Consider the following 16,972-nt stretch of genomic DNA (forward strand, 5'->3'; position numbering starts at 1 on the left):
AATATTCTAGTTGAGTCCATCTATCCTCAAACATTTGTTCCAAACTCTATCATACGACATCCTTAATACTAACAACTTCTTTCAAATTGTATCTATAATTCATACTATGTAGTACTCACCACATCACTAGTAGAATTGGAAAATGACATCTTACCATCACTGATATTTATGTTTGATGTATCATCACCAAGTAAGTTTTATTTTTATGAATAAATCAATTCCATCTTACGTGAGAGCACTTCATCAAAAAATGAATCCCTACATTATTACAATCGTAAATAACAATCACTTCTATTAAATATATGAATATTTCTATAACACACTAGCCAAGTGAAGGAAGTCAATAGATCATCCCATGTTCCTAAATTTGTAGTTACATATTTCAAAATTTAACATTTTACAAATAAGCAATTTTAATCTCATAACCACATAATTTATTGATTTATTAAGGGTATCACCAATGAAACTTTAAAGATAAAAAAGACAAATAATAAAGTCCAGATGCATACCATTAATAACACAAGATAATCGATATTTTACTAAACCACGTTGGCAAGATTCCATATAAATAATGTACATATTATTAATTCATTTATAGATTAGTTGAAGAAAACTGACATGCTATTCACAAGATTGATTAGAGCGTAATTATTATGCACTTTAACTATCATTGTTACTATGATTGATTTTTCTACACTGACAAAAAATTATTATGCATTTTACGAAGATGTCTCCAACTATAATATTAGTAAGGGCTGGGCAATTTGAGATGTTACCATTGCCTACGTGATTTACAGATTATCCAGACTGCTGGTTGATAGGATTTAACGAGTGCTTGAACTTTTTGAAGCTAGCATTACAATTGCTTACACCCAGCGGCCAACACCTCATTTGAACCATGTTACAATACAATAACATAGAACTACAAGGCACTACTTGGAGTGAGGTCTTGTCAATTTCAACTTCGTGGTCAAGAGGGAGGCATGTGGTCAAGAGTAGCTACCTTATGTGGACCGTCGAAGACATAAATTGCAATGTTCGCTGAAGAAGAAGCTACACCAAAGCTACATTTGTTTGATTTTCTCTGATTGCCTTTTTTTGCATATAATAAGCTAAAAAGTTTGTCGAATATGAAACTCCACTAGAGCAGCCATTTTAACCTATGCTTTGTTCCCCATTTTCTATGATAAGAAACTGCACCATTCTTCGAAAAACATTCAACACCGGCCCGACGTTTGTTAGTTTCTCTCCGTTCAACTTTTTTGCAAGTATAAGATCATCATTCTCCAAAAAACTGAGAAGACGTGAGAGCAGTTCGGAGTGGTCTTTGCTTTGGACACACGCGAGATTGTTGTGCCAATGGGACTCAGCACGGGCGAAGCCAGGATTTGTAGCCCGCCTGGGCTGCAAATCTCCTCTAAAGGTTTCCCGGGCTAAGACTCATTTTGCTCTATTTAGGAATGAAAAAAATCAATACAATCAAAGTTAAAAATTAACACAACTTTAATTGGGTCACCGGGCTATAGCCCAGGTATCCTAAAGCTGGCTCCGCCCTTATGGGAGCATGGGTAAAATGGGAAATGAACCCACGCGAGGCTACGTAATTTGAATAATCCAAAACCACCTACGCAATTTGGGTAAATCGCATAACCAGCTACGGTTTGGGAAATTACCATAAAAAATTTATTTATAAATTCATTTCTAATTCATTTTAAATTTTGTCTCAAAATTTTCTTTGTATTTTATTTAAGTGAAACGGATGAGTAATTACATAATAAATCAGTCTTTAATTTATTAAAATTTGAAAAGATTTCAATTTCACTTTAAAAATCTCTCTGAAATCTGTTTTCTGATAGTGTGTACGATCCATTAGTATAAACTATTATTCTATGATAGTTAGGTGGCACCTTATTGGATATCATGTATGTCATTAAGAAGTAGTATTGTGGTTTATGTCCATTGAGCTTTGACTTTTATGAGAGAATATAAAATATTCACTTTGCGACAAAGAAAGCCTCATGAGGTGTATTACATAGGCATACACCAGAGATCTTACATACCTATATAATTTATTTATTTATTTATTTATTATAATTTTAGGAGGCTCTTCTCCAAATTTTATTAATAGTTGTACTTTTTCATAACCTTCAACGATTCCTATTCTAATCCAGATCTTTTAGACATTTCTAATAGGTAATCCATTAATATTAGTCGAATAATTACAATGAGATAGAAAGGTAAAGTGCAAGTAATTAAATATAAATATACCAACAACTAAAAGTAAAATCTTAAATGTTGGTTGTTAGGACAGCTTCTGCGAGTTGTGGAGAGCGTTTCAGTGCAACATGTAAGTAGAAGAGTTGGGGAAAATTTTTAAAATAAATATAAACAGTAAAGTTATTACAAAAATAGGTAAAATTAAAACTTTTTACAAATATAGGTGAGAGGTGCTCATATCCGGGATTTAAATCCCGGTTCTTTTTTTTTTTATTTATTTTATTAAATTCCGGGATTTAAATCCCGGATATGATGAATATCCGGGATTTAAATCCCGGATATGATGAATTACTTAAGCATGAAAAAAGCAATATGCTCAAAAAATTTAAAAAAAAATTATCGGGATTTAAATTTTTTTATAAAATAAAACTTAAGCATGAAAAAAATAATATGTTCAAAAAATTAAAAAAAATTTACCGGGATTTAAAAAGAACCGGGATTTAAATCCTGGATATGAACACCTCTCACCTATATTTGTAAAAAGTTTTAATTTTACCTATTTTTGTAATAACTTTAGTGTTTATACTTATTTTAAAAATTTCCCCGAAGAGTTGTAGCAAAAAATGGTGTTTTGATGTTGCTGGTTGAAGCTTCTTTTATAGGCTCCGAGCATCTCTACTGAAGCCTATCTAATCCTGCTTCAACTCTAAGTTATCCAACTTTGGGCGCCTGGACCATCCCCGGGAGCTTGGACAGCTGACATGGCTATATCTCGACGAAGCTCTATCCATCTTGTATCTATCCAATCTTGGACACCTGAACCAGCCTCGGACCCCTAGACTTTGATGTGTGTTGACCAATCAGAGTGTGCCAACTCATCTGCATGAGTGACTGAGTTTGGTCCAATCTAGGCGTTTGGACCTACTTGGGGCACTCGAACCTCTAGGAGCCTAGAAGTTCTTTTTCTAGCCAACTTGCAGTTTCGATTTCCTACACCATAGAGTTAGCATAACAAGTATAATATGAATTAAAATTATTAATTAGATCTTGTCTTACCAAGACTAGGATCAAGTTTTGGTAACTTAGACTTCTAAAATAGATCTAAGTTAGACCAGCGCCTACGACCCCACCGGGGCTCGTCCTCACTGGATCACTCTCCTCAAGTGCTGACCCCACTTACCATACAGGCTTTCTCAATTCTTGACCAACCAGGTCTTTCTACCATATGCCCCATCTGGATTTCAGTCAGTTGTTAGATTCTACGAACCCAACTAGATTTCCTACTAGATATTAACCTATATAGTCTTTCAGCTAGTTTTCAACTGGACTTCAGCTTGATGTCAGGTTCCATCAAGTCTTTTAGTCATGCACACTTAGTAAATAAATTAAAGCATACAATATCTAACTTTAAATTATTTGTCATTCATCAAAACCCGAATTTGATTATTAATGCAAACTGTACCAACATCTGCCACCAGAAAACCTATCAATAGCATACTATGCATTGTAGAATGTCATAACTCAAAAGATGATTATCCCAAGTGTAGATATCCTACTTTAGATTTGGAAATGAAAAAGGAAAGAGCAAAATAAATTCAAAGAAAATGATCGAGAAAGGAAAAATACCCGGAGCTTTTACAGATTGAGGGTTTGCCGAGTTGTTCAAACATATCGAGGGATTGGATCCTAGGCGGATTGAACCCTAGGCAAAGGGAGCGACATGCAACGAGAGTGCTCAGAGGAAGGATACTGCTAAGGAGAGGAAGGATACCACCAACGAGTGCGTTGAGAATAAAAATGACGATATCTATCGCCAAGGAGAGGGTACCAATGTCTCAACCGCTAGGAAGAGGGAACAAAGGTTTTGGTAGGGAGAGGGAACGAAGGTTTTGGCGGTGGTGAATTGAAGAGGAAGTCCGCTCAGCTGGGCTACCCTCGTTCGGCAGTGTCCTTAGGACCCGTCGGCTCGTCTCTTTTCTTACTTCTTGACAGTCATCGGCTATCCCGTTTTGACCGGACGAGAAGCCCGGTCAACAAGACCAATGCTACTTAGCTTTCTTTGTTATCATAAGACAATTTTACCCGATTGAAGAGAGCCTGATTTACATATCTCCTAAGTTAGTACTATCCGCTCGATAGTAACCATTCTATTTAATCCTACCTAGTCCAATCAACCAATTTAGATACTCCACTTAATTTTATCTTCCGGTTCAACTAATTTTCCTACTTTGACCTTTTCTTGATGGGATCCTTATCATTATCGGATCAGTATGACTTTCAAAAAAGTTTCTAAATCTTTCATTCAAATAAATAACAGAAATTCATCCTTGACACGTGTGTTTTTATTTTTTTTTTAAACGAGAAGGTATCAAGATTAAATTAATTGACCATTACCAAAAAAATGATGAAGCGCTATGGTCACATAATTCTTTTTTAAATGACGTATTACTTATTAGATATAATAATACTAATTACTAGACATATAACGAAGAGCTAGTGAGAATATAAATATAAATTAACAGGATGTGTTTATGGTTCTGTTAGAAATATTTATGTTAAAAAGTGCAGATAAAATTTTTTAAAAAAAGAGTGAGAGAACAAAATCATTCTTCGGTTAAAAAATTGATTAATAAGAAAAAAAACGTAATGTGTTTATGGTTCTGTTAGCAATATTTATGTTAAAAAGTGCAGATAAAATTCAAAAAAAAAAAAAAAAAAAAAGAGTGAGAGAACAAAATCATTCTTCGGTTAAAAAATTGATTAATAAGAAAAAATACGTCATGTGTTTATGGTTCTGTTAGAAATATTTATGTTAAAAAGTGCAGACAAAATTCAAAAAAAAAAAAAGAGTGAGAGAACAAAATCATTCTTCGGTTAAAAAATTGATTAATAAGAAGAAAAAAATCCGTGATCGGCAGGATTCGAACCTGCCCGGGCAAAGCCCACATGATTTCTAGTCATGCCCGATAACCACTCCGGCACGATCACTAGATGTCATGTATTCCACTGATTATATATATAGACATAACTATGTTAATGGCCAACAGAATTCTAAGTAACATAATTGTTCTAGCATGCGACTCAGTGACCAGAGTTGGAACTTGGAAACTCTCAATAAGCCATGAACATGCAGATACTATAGACAACAAACGCATGTCAGAAACTTGTAGCAAAATTTATGAGGATATTTTGATTAGATGACATGATTTACTCCCCGGATCTGATGTCGTTGTTACATGAGGCGTCGCTTATAGAAAGCTTTAAGTGGAAATCTAAATCGAAAGCTCACATCGAAAAAATGCTCAAAATAACGATGGAAATATTTTGTCACTGGAGGCATAGTGCGACAAAATAGAAATAGAATATGTACCATTGTGTATATATTAGTCGTTGATATTATAACGATGGATATTTAATATCCGCCGCTACTAATCGAACGGTGTAAAATTTTTATTGAAGTATTTGCGATGAAAAAGTTAAATTTCTATCATAGTGATGAATATTTTATTTATATTCATCGCTAATTGCTTATTGAAGAGTATCGAAGAAAGTATCACCGTAAATTGAAATATCCATTGCTAATGACGACAAAAATTTAATTTTCCGTCGCTAATGTCGACTGATGTTTCAAAAATCCGTCGCCATTGACGATGGATATTTAGCGATGGAAAATTAAATTTCTATAGCTAAACTTTAATACAGTGGCACATGATTTTTTCATTTTTCCTATTTTTTTATTTACGTTTAAATATAATTCACTCCAACCATCACAAGCGATGGTTTTCACGATAAACTCATAATACATAACAACGAAACTCACAACAACTCATTATACAACAACAATTATAACATAACAAACTCACAATACATAATAAACACACAACACATCACAAACAGTACAACAATCCATATGAACTAAAATGAACAATAGATAGACAATAGTAAATTCAAACACAGATATAAATATAATACAAGATAAAGTTTATCATCTTAATCCAATAAAGAACAAGACAAAGTAATCCAATACAATACATCATAAGGGAAGTCATGAACAAAATCATCCTGATCCTAAAAAATGTGATGTTAAACTACAAAAGAAATAATTATTTATATAAAACTAATAAGTAGTTTAGCCCGTGTATATTATTTAAAAATACATCCCTATATCCCTGGGATAAAATACATCCCTATATCCCTGGGATAAAATACATAAAATTTGAAAATAATCATGGAAATGTATAATACAATTAAAGATGCATATAATTATTAAAAAAAGAATATTATTTTTTACTGAAATTTAAAGTTAAGATAAATGATACATACCTCAAAATGATATATTCCACGAGGGAATTGTCGGAATCCTAGGTCTCTTGTGACTCCAAATGATACGGGCGATGTATCTGTGAATCCAGAGAGAACGTCGTTGCAAATGCTTGCATATGACAAACTAGCGCCTCAGTGTAAGCCTGTCGCCACCACATCTCCTATATCTCTGCTGATCATGTCTGAAAACGGTAGAGATGGCAAGCTGAGTAGGTGGCTTTGTTGTTGACTAAAAAATACCTTTAATCAGAAAAAGAGGCTACGGATTGGAGCGAAAATCCTCTCTGCACACACTCAAGAGAGCAAACAATGTCAATGCTAAAAACTAGGGAGAGGGGTAAACAATGTCAATGCTAAAAACTAGGGAGAGGGTCCCTAGCAAAAACTTTCCAATGCTCATGTCAGTATAGTGATTGAGTGGAAAAATAGAGAGATGAATAGTAAAGACTCACACATAAATGAGACTGTTGTAAAAGCATACCTTGCCAACGGAGAGAACCCCCCTTTATATACCACCCCTCATAATCTTTGCAATCATAAGGCACTACAAAAATACCTGTAATTAACGACGGGCTTAGCGACGGAATTTATATTCCGTCGGTGTTTTCCGACAGAATTATATTCTGTCGGTATATACCGACGGAATATAAATCCGTCGGTAATTACCGACGGAATAACATTTTCGTCGGTAACTTACCGACGGAATTTATATTCCGTCGGTAATTACCGACTGATATAAATAATCAGTCGGCAATTACCGACGGGATTTACTTCAGTCGGGAATACGAACGATATGCAACGGATCTGCAAGGCTCGGGTTAGCGGTTTTCGTAAATTACCGACGGACCTAAAATTCAGTCGGTAAACACCGACTGAATTATATTCCCGTCGGTGAATTTTCGCCCGCATCCGCTAATTTTAAACCCGCCGTAAAAATTGTATACTGATAGATTCACTACTTACCGACGGAATTATAATTCCGTCGGTAAATACCGACGGAATTAATTATTCCGTCGGTAATTCCCGACGGGATTTTAATTAGTCGGCAATTACCGACGGAATTAATAATTCCGTCGGTATTTCAGTATTAGGGCACCAAATCGGCCGCTTTCCTATTCGCGCGATCTGCTTCCTCCTCCTCTCTCGGCGATTTCCGTCCACGATCGGCGATTTCCCAGCGCGTCCTCTCCTCCCGTTCACCGGCATCTGCAACCAGCAGTCAGGTATGCTCCGTGCCCCTCTCTCTCTCCGTTTTCACACAGCTGGCGGCCGCCGCGGCCTGGTCGCCGCGAGCGGGGCGCCGCGGCCTGCTCGCCGCGAGCGGGGCGCCGCGGCCTGCTCGCCGCGGCCTGCTCGCGGCAAGCCACCCACCGCAGGCAGGTCCTCGCGGCAGCCAGTTGCGGCAGCCCAGCTTCCCTTGTTTGCGGCATCCCAGCGGTCGCAGGCACCTGCTCGCTGTCTAATCGCGGCCAGCCAAGTGAAGTTGATAAAGTTAGTGTTAACTGTTAAGCACTTTGTTCATTCTCCTCCATATCTAAATTATCCTGCTATTGAACAAACCAATTGAATTTGATGCAAACTTGATATGTACACGAAAGCTTGTATTCTCTTTTAATGTTATAATTAGAAAAAGTTGTCTTGTAGCAAATCTTCAGCTGCACTACGATATATCATTTGATTCTGTTTATGTAATGGATCATTGGATCATTAGCTCTCTTCCTTGGTACTAGTGGTTTATTGTAACCTGCCCTTATTTCTTTCTTTAGTTGTATAAAGTTCTAATGCTTGGAAAGAAATTGTTGCTTAAACTTTCACTTTGAATTCGGATATATGATATGTTAGTTGTTCAACAACAATAAGAAGTCCTTTCGTATTGGTTTTGAACGAAACGGACATTACTTTATAGTTTGCATTTCGGAGATATATTAGTTTCATTTATTTGCTTTAGTGTAGAGGAGATTTATTGTAATATGATACGATGATTGTGAGATGAAATTGTGCGCATTTAAAATTATTTCAAGTGATATAAGTTTAATAATGTTTCAAATTATATTCTTTTTAGGTTATAACAATGTATATGAACAAAGTTTGGATGTACAATCGATTAGATAATGGTTTTATTAGAGAGGATTTTATTGCTGAAGTTGACCAGTTTATGACCTTTGCTAAAAGTCATCCAGAATGTATGAATGGTGCTGAGTTACGGTGCCCCTGCAATCATAAAAAATGTCAAAATAGAGCATTTCGTGATGAGGATACTGTAAAAATGCACATATGTAGAAATGGTTTTGTGCCAAATTACTACAATTGGTACCGTCACGGAGAGGCTTATTTATATGAACCAATTGGGTCTTCTGCTGGTTCATCTTCTGGGACTACTATTACCGCTCCTGAAACATCAAATAATATTGATATTTCAATGCAATCAATGGTTCAAGATGCGATGAATGCAGTTGATTATTCAAATATAGATGAAATACCAACCCCTGAATATCAGCAACTATATGAAATGTTACAGGCTAGTGAAAGAGAAGTGTGGGAAGGTATTCCTTCTGGTCATTCTCAACTATCAGCTACTGCAAGGTTATTGAATATGAAAGCAGAACATCATTTCTCAGAAAGGTGTTACGATGACATTTGTCAATTGATGTCAGAGTTGCTCCCTGCTGATAACATAATGACTGATAGCTTCTATGATACAAAGAAATTGATCAGAGGTTTAGGTTTGCCTGTACAGAAGATTGATTGTTGTATAAACAACTGCATGATATTTTGGAATGAAGATAGTGATTTGAATGAATGTAAAATATGTACTCACCCGCGTTTTAAGCATCGTACTCGCATACCAGGGAAGAAAAAGAAAAATATTGCTTGGAAGGTGATGTATTATTTTCCATTAACTGCTAGACTGCAACGCTTGTATGCATCTGCAGCTACAGCTGGCCACATGTCGTGGCATCATGAGCATGAGCATGAGCATGAGCACGATGGAGGTATAATGTGCCATCCCTGTGATTCTCCTGCATGGAAACATCTTGATACTGTGTTTCCCTCTTTTGCAATGGAACCACGTAATGTGAGATTGGGACTTTCTACAGATGGATTTCAACCATTTGGCCAGTCGGGACAACAATATTCATCTTGGCCAGTTATATTAACACCGTACAACTTACCGCCATGGATGTGCATGAAAGATGAATTTATGTTCCTTACCGTGCTTATTCCGGGTCCAGCTAATCCAAAAGATAAGATAGATGTTTTCATGCAACCTCTAATTGCTGAGCTGAATGAATTATGGAATGTAGGGTCGGTGACTTATGATATTGCAAGTAAAACTAATTTTACATTGCATGCTGCCTTATTATGGACGATCAGTGATTTTCCAGCATACTCAATGTTGTCGGGATGGAGCACGGCGGGTAAATTAGCATGCCCACATTGCATGACAGACTCCGATGCATTTTCATTACCTTGCAGTGGGAAGGTATCTTGGTTTGATAATCATCGTAAATTTCTACCACTGGATCACCCTTTTAGGCGAAATAAGAAAAACTTTCTAAAGAATGTTGTAGTCAGAAAACCTCCTCCAGCAGTCCATGCTTCAGGTGAAGAAATCATTGAACAAATAGATAGTTATGGATTTCTCCCAGTATCTCAGCCTAATTCTGATGAGATAAATAAATATCTTGTTAGGATGTGCAAGTGTGGTTGGAAAAAAAGGAGCATATTCTGGGAGTTGCCTTATTGGAAGTATCTACTCATTCGACACAATATAGATGTGATGCATGTTGAGAAAAATTTCTTTGATAATATCTTCAACACTGTGATGAATGTACTTAGAAGAACTAAGGACACTGCAAAATCACGTGAGGAATTAAAAGAACTAGTCAACAGACCAGAGTTACATCAGAATGAAACAACCAATAAGTTTCCCAAAGCGTGTTATACATTGGACAAAGATAGTAAACAAGCTTTATGTAATTGGTTAAAAGAAATTAAATTTCCAGATGGATATGCTTCGAATATGGCTCGATGTGTTGATATGAACAAGTTAAAAATATTTGGAATGAAGAGTCATGACTGCCACGTGTTCATGCAAAGACTTATTCCAATAGCTTTTCATGATTTACTTCCCAATAATGTTTGGCAAGCACTTACGGAGTTAAGTTTGTTTTTCAGAGATTTGACAGCAAGGTGTATTATGATGACCGATATGCTTCGGCTAGAAACAGAAATTCCTCTCATACTTTGTAAGCTGGAGCGCATATTCCCACCTAGTTTTTTTGATTCAATGGAACATCTGCCAGTACATTTACTATATGAGGCACGAATAGCAGGTCCTGTTCAATACAGATGGATGTATCCATTTGAACGATTTTTGAGAAAATTAAAGAATAATGTCCGTAATAAAGCAAAAGTTGAAGGGTCAATAAGTAATGCTTATCTGGTTGAGGAAGCATCTTCCTTCTGCTCCTATTATTTTGCTGATCATGTTAAAACCAGAAGGAACAAATGTCCTAGAAATTCCGATGATACTCAGAATATTGACCCATCGATGCTATCTATTTTCAAATTTGCTGGTAAACCATTGGGTGCATCTGTTTCTAGATGGTTAACTCAACAAGAATATCATGCTGCAAGAACATACATACTCTTAAATTGTGATGAAGTCAAACCATACATCAAGTAAGTTAACTTACCCACTCAAACTTTAATCTTGCTGTATTTGTTTTCTTAATATCCGAAATGCCTCAAATTAACCATTGTTGTTCACAGCTTGTATGAACAACAATTATATCTACAAAATCCATCAATGAGTGCAAGTCAAGTTGCTGACAAGTTAGAGACTGAATTTGCATTATGGTTTCAAATTTATGTAAGTTAGAGAAATTTTCATAATTCTTCATAAAATTAAGATCGATCCTAGCTAATTTATATCATACATCTTTTGATAGGTGAAAGACAGCAGAATATCAAATGTGCAAGATGATAGAATATTGAATCTTGCATCAGGACCCCTTCGCCAAATAATGGTCTACTCTGGTTACTATGTTAATGGTCTAAAATTCCATGTGACACAACGAGATTCACGGAGATTAACTTATAATTCTGGTGTTTGTGTAAAGGGATCTATCGACACAAATAACACTGAGTTTGATTACTATGGTAGACTTGAGGAAATTATAGAGATTGAATATCCAGCATTACCTATAAAAAGGTGTGTGTTATTCAAATGTTCATGGTATGATCCGACCCCAAGAACAGGTACCAGAATACATCCAAATTATAATTTAGTTGAGGTTAATGCAAATAGAAGGTTCAATAAGTTTGAACCTTTCATTTTTGCAATACAAGCGGGTCAAGTTTTTTATCTTGAATATCCTACGAAGAGAAGAAGAGCTAGTGAATGGTTGTCTGTTTGTCGAATGAAGCCTCGTTCGATCATAGAAATGCCGAACACCATTACTGCTCAAAACCATGATGCATTTCAGAATGATGAAGTATAGAGACATTCAGTTGATTCACAATTTCCTTCTACATCACAATTACTTGTAGATGTTAATGCCAATGACGAGGAGCTAGATGATGTAGAGACATCTAGCAGTGAGGATTTTGCTCACATAACAGAGTCTAGCGACGACGACTTACAAACTGTTGATGTTGAGTAAAACTATTTCCAGAGACTGACATTGATTAAATTTTAGCATTATTGATCTTTAAGTAAGTTATGATTCAATCCTGTTTTATTGTTTGATTACCATGTTTGTTCACTTTATTGTATGCTATTTTGTAGATACTCATGGCAGATCATCCAGCACCACCACTTCGTGGATCTACAGTTCTTAGGGTTGTTGGAGAGACGTAAGTATTTTTTATTTATTATTAATTCATTTTCTTTTTTTAAACATATAGCTTATGTTTTAAAATTGTTTATATGCAGATTTACTCCTGACGGCCATCGAGTATCCACATATATTACAAAAAAATTTAAAGAAAGAGTCTGCATTGCTGGTACTACATGGAGACATGTAGATAATGCGACTAAAGATTTTTATTTTAATGAATTTCTGGTAAGTAAGTTGAATATGTACAATATATTTAATCTTTAATATACTAAATTTTTAACTTCTATTTGCAGAAAAAATATACATGGGAGGAAGGACAGGAGGGAAAATTTGTAGGGACTTGGAATATTTACTGTGCCAAGTTATACAAGGACCTTTTATATTATATGAGAAAGGATGGCACTAGACCAGCTTATGTATCCGAGGAGATTTGGAGTGCATGGACGGCCACTTGGTCTGCAGAAAAATGGCAGTCAAAGGCTCTAAAAGCTCGAGAAAATAGGAATACAGAGCCATGTGGCCCGAGTACCGGATCTGCTCGCCATACATCAGGATCTCGATCTATTGTTGAGCACGCCATGGATCTGGTGAATTGAATTTAATATTTTGTAAATTATATTTTTATTTATTAACAAGCTTGTATATTTGTGAACCAACTTATTTATGCATGCAGGAGCGTTCTTTAGAAAGACAACCCACTTGCCTGGAGGTCTTTCTTAAGACTCACAAGAGAAAGGATGGCACATACGTAGATATTCGATCGAAGAACATTGGGGTTTGAATTTTTAACTTTATTATAATTAATCGTTATTCATTATTAAATAACTCTAGTAATTGTGTATAAGATATAATTTGTATATTTTTTCTACACAGGAGGAAATGACAAGCAGGGTTGCTCAGGCATCTCAGCCACTAGTAGAGGGAGGGGAGTCACAGGATCTATCCACCCAGCAAATAAATGAAATTTATTATGATGTTGTGGGTGGAAGGACAAAGAACTCCTCCCTCTACGGTCTTGGCTCCCAGGCCAAGGTGGTATTTGATCGTTTGAGGACTCCTAGGGGTCGTGCCAGTTCCTCTTCTTCTTCTTCTTCTGAGGTGGAGTCATTAAGAAAAGAAAATAAAGAATTGAAGACTCAGATGACTACCATGGATCAGAGGTGGGAGGAGAGATGGGCTGCTCAGGAGGAGGCATTGTCCCAGATGCGAGCAGTCATTGCTAGATGGGACCGATCACAGCCGCCCCAGTCACAGGATCCCCAGTCAGAGCATGGTATTGAGTCACAGGAGACTCGAGACCCATTAGACCCTGCTGATGATTAGCTTCTTCTGAGGTATTCAATCAATTACAACTAAATTTTTTTCTTAGTGCAATCATTCTAGTTGTTATTAATTCAATATTAGTGTTGTTTGATTGTGAACCGAACATATGGTTTATTTTCCCCATCATAAAATTTCTCATAAACATTTAATAACCATTTGGATTAATTGTTTATATTTTTAAATCATAGTATTTTTTCTGTCATTTGTCTTATTCTAATGTTTATTTTTTCTAATGCTATGTCTGGTGTATTTTCAAATTTCAAATACCATGAGCATTTGCATACATCTTGCTTTCCACTAATGCTTGAATATGATTAATTGTTTCCTTATCTCTTATAAGATAGAGTAGTCATAACAATTTCATATTCTTATTAGGTTTTAGATTCTTAACAAATTTAGATATTTATCTTAAATTGTATTACATTTTGCAGGAGTGCGTATTGATACAATCACCACCGTACTATCATTGGATATCTACAATATAATCCAGGTATTTTATTACATGCAAAATTACTTATATATTACAATTCTTGAGGTATATATTACATTTATATCGATTCAGTCTGATTATAATCTTTTATATTTGACTTTTACAGGATTATATTTGGATATATGTGTAGGTGATGTATCATTGTAAGATTGGATATTTTGTATTTGATGTTAACTTGTTAATACTTTTGGATAATTTTGATTGTCAATATGTTTTGGATATTTGGAATTTTGGAGATATGGACACTTGTTACTATGTTTTGTATTGTTTTTGACAGTTTTATTATTTGTTTGTGGGCATATTGTATGTTGTGTTGGTTGTGTATTGTATGGATTGTTATTATATATGATTTGAGTTTGTGTTACCATCGGTTGTGATGGTTTGTATTGTATAAAATTTGTATGTATGATAATTGGAAAATGCAGAGCAGACATTTCAAAACTTACTGGATATTACCGACGGAATTTATATTCCGTCGGAATTCACCGACGGAAATATTCATTCCGTCGGTAATTTATCGAATCGTAACAGTTTTTTTACGATACAATCTCCGACGGAATTAGTAATTCCGTCGGTGATCTCCGACGGAATTACGAATTCCGTCGGTGATCTCCGACGGAATTACGAATTTCGTCGGTGATCTCCGACGGAATTACGAATTCCGTCGGTGATCTCCGACGGAATTCGTAATTCCGTCGGAAAATATCAAATTTGTAATAGAAATTTTACGATACATCACCGACGGAATTCATAATTCCGTCGGGAATTTCTCGACGGAATATATAATCCGTCGGTAAACTCCGTTACCCGCCGTTGGCCATTTCTCCGACGGGAAACTTTCCTGTCGGTAATAATTACCGACGGAGTTTATAATTCCGTCGGTAATGTCCGACTGAATATATTTTCCGTCGGTAAATTGCCCGCCGACCCAATTCTTTCCGATAGATATATATCCGTCGGTATTCCGTCGGAAAAGGCATTTACCGACGGAATACCGACGGAATATTCAGTCGTTATTTGCGAGTATTTTTGTAGTGAGGTGACAAAGAATCTCGGGTACTAGAAGTTGTCAAGTAAGAGACAACCTGGGAGGCGTACAATCATCGTTTGAGGAATCTTTTGTTACTCGTGAACACCCTTTTCATAACTTATGCCATTAATGCAGCGGTTGAAGGAATGTACTGTCAATATGTGTTGGTTGATAGAAAGTGTAGAGTCACCTTTAAGTAATGTTCTATTAAATGCTCATGTAACAACAAAAGAATATTCTCTGATAGGCTGTTGTGATTATCTGATCATGTGGTCCCCCGAAGATGTCTCGGCCGGATATTTAGCCAATCGGGTGTATATATAAAAGTATAGTACTAAGTATGGTAGGGGATTCGGCCCTTAAGCTACTCGGATAATGCTGGAGATTTGATTATAAAGTAATAGAGAACTAAGTCCCCTAGGTTCGGATGACTTTATGACCGATCGACCATATGTAAGGATACTTACTTCTGAAGAATGGGGAACCGAGCCTTGAGAGGTCCGATTGGTACTTTGAGCTGATCGACCTTGTACTTGGAGGCTTGTTCCTGAAGTGATATAGCTTGAGCTTTAGAAATCCGGTCGAGTTTCTTCCGAGCTTTGCCTTGTATGTTGATTCTTTAGAGATAAAGATACTGAGCCTTATAACTCTGGTTAACTTTATACCCAGCTACCCATATGCAGGAGGACGGGGGAATGAACAGTAAAAGTTCATATGTTTGACCGGTTGCCTATTAAGTTATACTTTGAGATTGAAAGGCTGAATTTGCAGGACCCGAACGAATATATTCCTAGCTGGTCCTATTCTGGATAGGTCCTCTCTTAAACCTGAGTGGATAATGGACGGTCAAATATACACTAAGTAGTGCCTTAGTCAAGAGTAAAATGCTAGGTCTTTAGGATCCGACCGAAGCTAGGGTCGATCGTCCTTGAATTAGGACCTTAGCGTTGGGTGAGGAGCAAAAGAGGGATATGCTAACTGTTCTCTCTCCTTGACTTTGACTGACATGTCACATTGTCTTTGACTTCCACGTCACCCCGTGGTCCACGTTTAACACCTCGTATCATCTAAGTCCCTCCTGGCCATCGTCTTCTCCAATGATGATAGTCGAGTTATCAAATCCTTATTTTCATTCAGTAATTCTCGTACCTCACTAGATGATAAGGAGGCACTAGGATGACCCCTTATCCCTAGAGCCTTCATTCGCTCATGAATAACTTTGATATGAGAGTCAAGCCCTAGAAGGATGTCTTCTTCCTTTCACCGATGACATCACAATAAATGTCATTAACCACATCGGTGGAAAGAGGTTATAACCCCTCTCCCTTTGCCCCAGGTTGAGACGCCTTAGCAACTCTAGTGGACATTACTTTCTATGACAAAATAATAATTTTATTAATCTTCACATAAAATCTATAAATTTAAATTAATAAAATTTATTATTCTTACCTTAATTACAAACTTCTATCGGCAAATGCCTTGTTATTTGTTTCTTGCATTTTTTCGATAATTTACCAAAAGACGTACTTAGGTTTTTGAATTTACCAAAAGATACATACTGCTTTAGCATTTACCAAATGACAAACCTTTTTACAGTGGTCTTCCTATTCTATCCTCCTGACAAATTTATCTGATTTCTTTTTTTTTTCTTTATCATTTCTCTCTCTTCTCTTTCCTATTATGCATGCAACGTATCTTCTCTTTCCTTCTTCTTTTTTATCTTCTCTTTGTTTTTCTTTCTTT

The 16,972-nt window shown here is 36.1% G+C and overlaps 1 non-coding gene across 1 annotated transcript; it reads right to left on the reverse strand.

Moving 5' to 3' along the window:
• Nucleotides 1-5,123: 5,123 nt before the first annotated feature.
• Nucleotides 5,124-5,205, reverse strand: TRNAS-AGA. Its single transcript has one exon. It is a non-coding gene; the product is annotated as a tRNA-Ser (tRNA).
• Between the last annotated feature and the right edge of the window lie 11,767 nt (nucleotides 5,206-16,972).

The sequence above is a fragment of the Zingiber officinale genome, chromosome 2B (genome assembly GCF_018446385.1).
Source record: "Zingiber officinale cultivar Zhangliang chromosome 2B, Zo_v1.1, whole genome shotgun sequence".
Classification (NCBI taxonomy): Eukaryota; Viridiplantae; Streptophyta; class Magnoliopsida; order Zingiberales; family Zingiberaceae; genus Zingiber; species Zingiber officinale.